The sequence below is a fragment of the Sciurus vulgaris genome, assembly GCF_902686455.1.
Source record: "Sciurus vulgaris genome assembly, chromosome: 11".
Classification (NCBI taxonomy): Eukaryota; Metazoa; Chordata; class Mammalia; order Rodentia; family Sciuridae; genus Sciurus; species Sciurus vulgaris.
In genome coordinates this window covers 125,343,322-125,351,413 of record NC_136472.1, presented here as the reverse complement: position 1 = coordinate 125,351,413, position 8,092 = coordinate 125,343,322, and the positions used below count along the sequence as shown (strand labels likewise).

The following is an 8,092-nucleotide window of genomic DNA, read 5'->3' as shown; positions in this document are numbered from 1 at the left end:
CTAATTAGTTATATGGGAATAAATTTTTGATAATCAAAATAACTTGGAATTGCCAAAATAATAAGCTATATAGGTCAGCAGGATAGGATAGAGAGTTTAGCAATAAAGACACATAAAAATTCAATCGATTTTCAACCAAGATACAAAGGCACTTCAATGGAGGAAAAGAACATCTTTAAAGAAATGGTGCTACAATAACTAGATGTTCTTTTGGAAAAAATAAACTTTAATCTTTACCTCACATCATACATCAACATAGACTTAAGATTGACCAAATATATAAATGTAAAACCTGCAACAATCCTTCTCAAAACATAATTAAAAAAATCAAATCTTTGTGATGTTAGACCAGGCAAATATTTCTTAAGATGCTAAAGACACAAATCATAAAATAAAAAAGGTGGTGAATTGCACTTCATAAATGGATCCTTCTCTAAAATAGATCATATCTTATGCCACAAAGTGACTCTTAGCAAATACCAAAAAATAGAGATACTACCCTGTATTCTATCAGATCATAATGGAATGAAATTATAAATCAATGATAAAATAAAAAATAAAAACTAGTTCAACACCTGGAGACTAAATAATACACTATTGAATGATGAATGGATAGCAGAAGAAATCAGGGATGAAATTTTAAAAAATACCAAGATGTAAATGAGAACATTGATGTGACATATCAAAATCTCTGGTACCCTATGAAGACAGTGTTCATTGCATTGAACTCATTCATTAAAATAATAGAAAGTCAATGATAAATGACCTAACATTACATCTCAAAAACCCTAGAAAAAGAAAAACAAATTAACACCAAAAGAAGACAGGAAAACATTAAAATCAGAACTGAAATCAATAAAATTGAAACAAAAGAAAGAATTCAAAAAATTGACAAAACAAAAATTGACTCTTTGAAAAAATAAATAAAATTTATAAATCCTTAACTACACTATTGAAGAGAGAAAAAACACAAATTACTAAGATTTGTGATGAAAAAAGGAAATATCACAACAGACACTACAGAAATACAGAGGATAATTAGAAACTACTTTGAAAATTTTACTCCAATAAAATAGAAAATCTCAAAGACACTGATAAATTTCTAGAGACATATAACCTACCCAAACTGAATCAGGAGGACATACAGATCAATTTTAAGCAATGAAATAGAAGACGCCATCAAAAGCCTACCAACCACGGAAAGTTCAGGACCAGATGGATTCTCAGTCAAGTTCTATAAGACCTTCAAAGAAGAATTACCACCAATACATCTCAAATCATTCCAAATAGAAAAAGAGAGAACCCTTTCAAACTCATTCTGTGAGGCTAGTATCAACCTGATACCAAAACCAGACAAAGACACATCAAGAAAACTTCAGGCCAACATACCTGATGAACATAGATGCAAAACTCAATAAAATTCTGGCAAAATGCAAAGAAAAACATATAAAAAAGATAGTGTATCATGATCAAGCAGGGCTCATTCCTGGGATGAAATGTTGGTTCAACATATGGAAATCAATAAATGTAATTCATCACATCAATAGACTTAAAGACAAGAATCATATCATCATATCAATAGATGCAGAAAAAGCATTTGACAAAATACAGCACACATCATGTTCAAAACGCTAAAAATCTAGGGTTGGTAGGAATATACTGCAACATTGTAAAAGCTATCTATTCTAAACTCAAAGTCAACATCATTCTTACCATCTTTTCTGTTTGTTCAACTTTGTTTTCAATGTTAAACATTTTGTCTTCAATGTCTGAGGTTCTGTCTTCCAGGTGTTCTATCCTACTGGATATGCTTTCTATGGAGTTCTTAATTTGGTTTATTGTTTCCTTCATGTCAAGGATTTCTGTTTGTTTTTTTTTCAATATCTCTAACTCTTTATTGAAATGATCTTTTGCTTCCTGTATTTGCTCTTTTAACTGTCGATTGGTGCGATCATGCAATGCCTGCATTTGCTCTTTCATCTCATCATTCAGTGTGTGCATTTGCTCTTTCATCTCCTTGTTTGCTTCCCTGATCATTTTAATTATGTACATTCTGAACTCCTTTTCTGTCATTTCTTCTGCCATGCTGTCATTGGGTTTTATTGATGTAACATCTAGATTTGTTTGGGGCATTTTCTTCCCTTGTTTTCTCATGTTGTTCAGGTATCAGTGGACCGCTGAGATATTGCAGATTTCCTCTATTGACTTATAATGTCCCTGAAGATTTCTATATATATCCCCTCTTAGCCTTCGGTAGGCTGAAGTCTTGGAGGAAGTTGATTCTGCAGTGCTCCACAAGGAAGCTGCCTCTCTAGGAGTGGTGGCCTTCAGGTGGGGTATATTCCCTGCTAGTGGGCAGAGGTGCCTCCACTTGTTGACCAATGGTCATCCAAAGGGGACCTAGGCTGCGGGCTGAGGCAAGGCCTGTTTGGGCCTGTGTCTCTGGTTTTACCGTCCTTGTGGGAAAACCTCACCCGGCAGGGAAGACTCACCCGGTGGGGAGGTCTCGCTGGTTAGTTCCCCTCCTAGAGGTTCCCCTTAATCCACAACTACCGCCTGGGCTGGGCTGCCTTCCTCTGCAAAGTTCCGAGGGGCCCAGCCCTACCTCCTGGGCCTGGGAGCCTCACCCTTCGCAGATGAATCTCCTTAGGCTGCCTCTCCTCAGAGAATCTGCCCGCAGTCCTGGAACCTTCGCTCTGCCCCTAAGCGTGTCTCTGTGGGTCTCTTCCACCAAGAAGCCTCCTAGATCCTGGGACCCTGCTCTGTACCTAATCGCCTGGCTATGTGGCCCCTCCTCTGAGCAGCCACCTGGAGCCCTGTACAATCGCTCTGAGTCCCAGAGACCCGCCACACACCTCTTCCTCCAGACAGCTGCCCGGTGTTCCGGTGTGGTCACTAGGAGTCCAAGCAACTCACTGCGAGCCTCCTCCTCCTGCCAACTGCCCATAGCCCTGGGCAGTCACTCCGAGTCCAAGTGACCCGCCCCGTTCCTTCTCCTCCTCCTCCAGGTAGCCCCTCAGGTGTTCAGGAGCGGTCACTGTGAGTCACTCTGAGTGACTCTGAGTCCACGTGACCCGCTGCACTCCTTCTCCGGGCAGCCGCCCGGAGCTCTGGTGCAGCCACTGGAGCCCAAGCCACCCACCGCGCTCCTCCTCCAGGCAATCCCCCGGTGTTCAGGGGCGGGCACTTTGAGTCCAAACAACTCACCACTCGCCTCCTCCTCTGAGCAGCCACCTGGAGCTCCAATGCAGTCACTGCGTGTCCAAACGACCCACCGAGCTCCTCCTCCTCCTCCTCCGGGCAGCCCCCAGTGTTCAGGAAAGGTCGCTTTGAGTCCAAACAGCTCACCACGCAGCTCGTCCTCTGGCAACCGCCCGTAGCTCTGGTATAGTCACTCCGAATCCAAGCGGCCGCGCTCCTCTCCTCCTCCTCCTCCTCCTCCGGGCAGGCCCCGGTGTTCAGGAATGGTCGCTCCAAGTCCAAACAGCTTGCCGAGTAGCTCCTCCTCTGGCAACCACCTGTAGCTCTGGCGCAGTCGCTCCAAGTCCAAGCGCCTCGCCGCACTGCTCCTCCTCCTCCTCCTCCTCCTCCTCTGCTCAGGCCCTGGCATTCAGAAGTGGTCACTGAGTCCAAACAGCTCTCCTCGCAGCCCCTCCTCTGGGCGGCCACCCGGAGCCCCCGTGGTTGCTCGGAGTCCCAGCGCTGTGCTGAGCGGCCTCCTCTACGATGCTCCCAGTTGTCCAAGTTCACTGCTCCAGCGGGGGGAGGGGTGTCTCGCTGGCAGCTCTACTTCACAAAGTTCCCTGTGTTCCGGGATGACTGCCCCATCTGGGACGCCTCCCCTATGGGAGAGACTCACCCGGCTGCTTTGAGTTGGTCCCAAGTCTCTCAATATCTCCTCTTTTGAATCCTGAGTCCTGGAGCAACATGAAATGCAGCCACCCTCTAGGCCGCCATCTTGAAACCTCCTCAACATCATTCTAAATGAAGAAAAACTGAAAGCATTCCCTCTAAAAACTGGAACAAGACAAGGATGCCCTCTTTCACCACTTCTATTCAACATAGTGCTGGAAACTCTAGCCAGAGCAATTAGGCACACGAAAGAAATTAAAGGGATACAAATAGGAAAAGAAGAACTCAAACTATAATTATTTGCTGATGGCATGATTCTATATTTAGAAAATAAAAAAAAAATTCCACCAGAAAACTAGAACTCATAAATGAATTTAGCAAAGTAGCAGGATATAAAATCAACACCCATAAATCAAACACATTCCTATACATCAGTGATGAATCCACTGAAGAGAAATTAGGAAAACTACCCCATTCCCAATAGTCTCAAACCTCCCCCTCAAAAACAAAAACAAAACAAAACAAAACAAAACAAAAAAACCTTGGGAATCAATCTAACAAAGAGGTGAAAGACCTCTACAATGAGAACTACAGAATACTAAAGAAAGAAATTGAAGATGACTTTAGAAGATGGAAAGATCTCCCATGCTCTTGGGTAGACAGAATTAATATTGCCAAAATGGCCATACCACCAAAAGCATTATACAGATTTAATGCAATTTCCTATTAAGATTCCAATGATATTCATCACAGAAAAAGAAAAAGCAATCATGAAATTTATTTGGAAAAATAAGAAACCCAGAATAGCCAAAGCAATCATTAGCAAGAAAAATGAAGCAGGAGGCATCACAATATCAGACCTTAAACTATACTACAGAACCATAGTAACAAAAATGGCATGGTATTGACACCAAAACAGACATGTAGATCAATGGTACAGAATAGAAGACACAGAGCCAAACCCACATAAATACAATTTTCTCATACTAGACAAAGGTGCCAAAAACATTCACTGGAGAAAAGATAGCCTCTTCAACAAATGGTGCTGGGAAAACTGGAAATCCATATGTCGTACAATGAAATTAAACTCCTATCTCTCACCCTGCACAAAACTCAACTCAAAGTGGATCAAAGATTTAGGCACGAGAACAGAGTCCCTGTGCCTAATAGAAGAAAAAGTAGGCTCAAATCTTCACAATGTTGGCTTAGGAAATGACTTCCTTAACAAGACTCCTAAAGCACAAGAAGTAAAATTAAGAGTCAATAAATGGGATGGATTCAAACTAAAACCCTTCTTCTCAGCAAAGGGAACAATCAATAACGTGAAGAGAGAGCCTACAGAAGGGGAGAAAAATCTTTGCTACCTGCACCTCTGATAGAGTATTAATCTCCAGGGTATATAAAGAACAAAAAAAACTCAACACCAAAGAAACAAATAACCCAATGAATAAATGGGCTAAGGATCTCAACGGACACTTCATAGAAGAAGAAATACAATTGATCAGCAAATATATGAAAAAATGTTTGACATCTCTAGCAATTAGAGAAATGTGAATCAAAACTACTCTAAGATTTCATCTCACTCCAGTCAGAATGGCAATTATCAAGAATACAAGCAACAATAAATGCTGGCAAGGATGTGGGGAAAAAGGTACACTCATACATTGCTGGTGGAGTTGCAAATTGGTGCAACCATTATGGAAAGCAATATGGAGATTCCTCAGAAAATTTGGAATGGAACCACCATTTGACCCAGTTATCCCACTTCTTGGTTATACCCAAAGGACTTAAAATCAACATACTACAGTGACATGACCACATCAATGTTTATAGTAGCTCAATTCACAATAGCCAAACTATGGAACCAACGTAGGTGCCCTTCGACAGATGAATGGATTAAAAAATTGTGGTATATATACACAATGGAATATTACTCAGCCTTAAAAAAGAATGAAATTGTGTGAGGCACTGGGTTTGATTCTCAACACCACACATAAGTAAATAAAATAAAGGTTAGATGGCAACTAAAAAAGTATTTAAAAAAAAAGAATGAAACTATGGCATTTGCAGGTAAATGGATGGAGCTGGAGAAATGCTGAGTGAAATAAGCCAATTCCAAAAAACCAAAGGCCGAATGTTTTCTCTGATATGGGCGTGCTAATTCACAATAAGGAGGCGGGGCGGCTAGGGAAGAATAGAGGTACTTTGGACTAGGCGGAGGGGAGTGAAGGGAAGGGAGGCGGGTATGGGAATGGGAAGAATATTAGAATGATTGGACATTATTACCCTATGTGCATATATGATTACATGACCACTGTAATTCTACATCCCGTGCAACCAGAAGAATATGAAGTTATACTCTATCTATGCATGATGTGTCAACATGCATTCTACAGTCATGTATAACTAACTAGAACAAATTTTTAAAAAGTAAAGAGGGGCCACCAAATGGGAGGGGGAGATGCAAGATGGTAGCAGCCTTGAACTCCGTCTCCAGCCTCCCACTGTCCACTGCCCAACCCTGGCAGGTAAACCCCCATCTGGTTTACATCCGGAGGTAGTCAAAGGAGACAAACTAATTGAGAAACTCATTATTGATGAGAAGAAATATTCCTTATTTGGGAGAAACCCTGATTTGTGTGACTTCACCGTTGACCACCAGTCTTTGCTCTCGGTCCTGCTGCGTTCTCTGCCACAAACTTCTGAAGAGAGTTTTCCTGAGAGAGCTCAAGAGTACACATGGCACTTTCTTTGGTCACATTCGGTTGGAACCTCACAAGCCACAACGAATTCCCATCGACTCCGCAGTCTTACTGGGCGCTTCCACAAGGGCACACACACACTCTGCCTGAGAAGCCTCAGACATTGTCATCAGCTGTGAAAGGAGATGAAACTTGAGTGGAGAGGATGCTGAGCTCCAGAGCCTATCGGGGCGTCTGGAAGAAGAAACCGAGCTCGATAACCTGACAGAGTTCCACACTGTCCACGGTAAACAGATTTCTACCCTTACCATTGAGACATTCAGAGACCAAAGAGGAAGAACTCACGGGTGACTTTCAGCGAGGAAGATGAGATCATCCACTCAGAGGATGGGCATCCCTCAGTTGGTGGCTTCCTCAGTTGGCGGACTACTGCAGTAGTCCTGGTGAAGAAGAAATGGGGAGCAGCCCGGCTCCCTGGGCCTGGAGGAGTTGGGGAGCAGGTGCCTGCAGATCTCTGCCTTCCGTGGAGGACTCCCCGGGGCCTGCCCCGCCCCACACAGTGAAGCAGGCTCCCAGCCACCCGGCATTTGTGGGACAGCACTCATCAGTGGCTTGCCCATGCCACGCTCCAAACTTGCCCCTGATGTGGACTTGACTCCTGTTGTGCCACCAGCCGTGAACACGAACCCCACACCAAGTCCTGCAGCCTATAACCCTGAAGCTGTTCATGAACCCTAGAAGAAGAAAAATACAAGAGAGGCTTGGCCGGGCAAGAAGCCCTCACCTTCTTTACCAATTTGATATTTTTGGTCGTGGTGAGGGTGGGGCTGGGTGGGAATGGGGTGGGAGGCTGATGGGGCACTAATGAACCACCGAGAAACGTCCATGTGTGCAGCAGCGTCTTCCAGAATGTCTGCTGGGGGCCTAACTGCGTGATATTCAGACTGGGGGTGGGGCTGAAATATCTTAAAGATCTGTGTTCAGAACACTTTCTATGCAGAGAGAGGTTTCATAGGCCCTTTCAGGCAGACTGCCCTGGCTCTTTCCCAGACCTTTCATTGCCTCTTTCTTCCTTCTCCTTTCTAGGACCATTTTTATGTGAAGTCACATACCCCAGGTTGAATCCAGAGCTGTGGAGGAAGCAGTAGCCTCCCCAGTCTCAGGGGTCCCTGCAGCCTCATTTATATTTACTGTCTTTGCAAATCCCAGGTGGCAAAAGGGTTGCCATGGATCCCAGGAAGAGCAAAAAGGCTTAGCATTCTTCAGTTAAGCTAAGCTAAACTCGGAAGTGTTTCCTCGGGTCTTTGGTTTTGAGGTCCAATGGTTAGGCTTTTTTCTTTGGTCCTTTCTGTTGGAATGAGAACATTTTGACTCCCCTTTGTGACCAGTACCAGAGGCACATGTTTATGGTTTTAACTTACAGTGCTGTGTGAACTTTTCTTCTCAAACCTGAGCGCTCCGCTTGCCTGTGTTTCTCACTTAATTTCAAAGTGCTGCCCTCAATTCTCTAAGGCATTACTCTTCTTTTTGAGTGTGTT

At 43.4% G+C, this 8,092-nt stretch overlaps 1 pseudogene across 1 annotated transcript; it reads left to right on the top strand.

Annotated features, from left to right (window-relative positions):
• Positions 1–6,320: 6,320 nt before the first annotated feature.
• On the top strand, positions 6,321–7,355 carry LOC306639518 (nuclear inhibitor of protein phosphatase 1-like; annotated as a pseudogene). The gene has a single exon. The product of its transcript is annotated as a nuclear inhibitor of protein phosphatase 1-like (transcript).
• Positions 7,356–8,092: the final 737 nt, after the last annotated feature.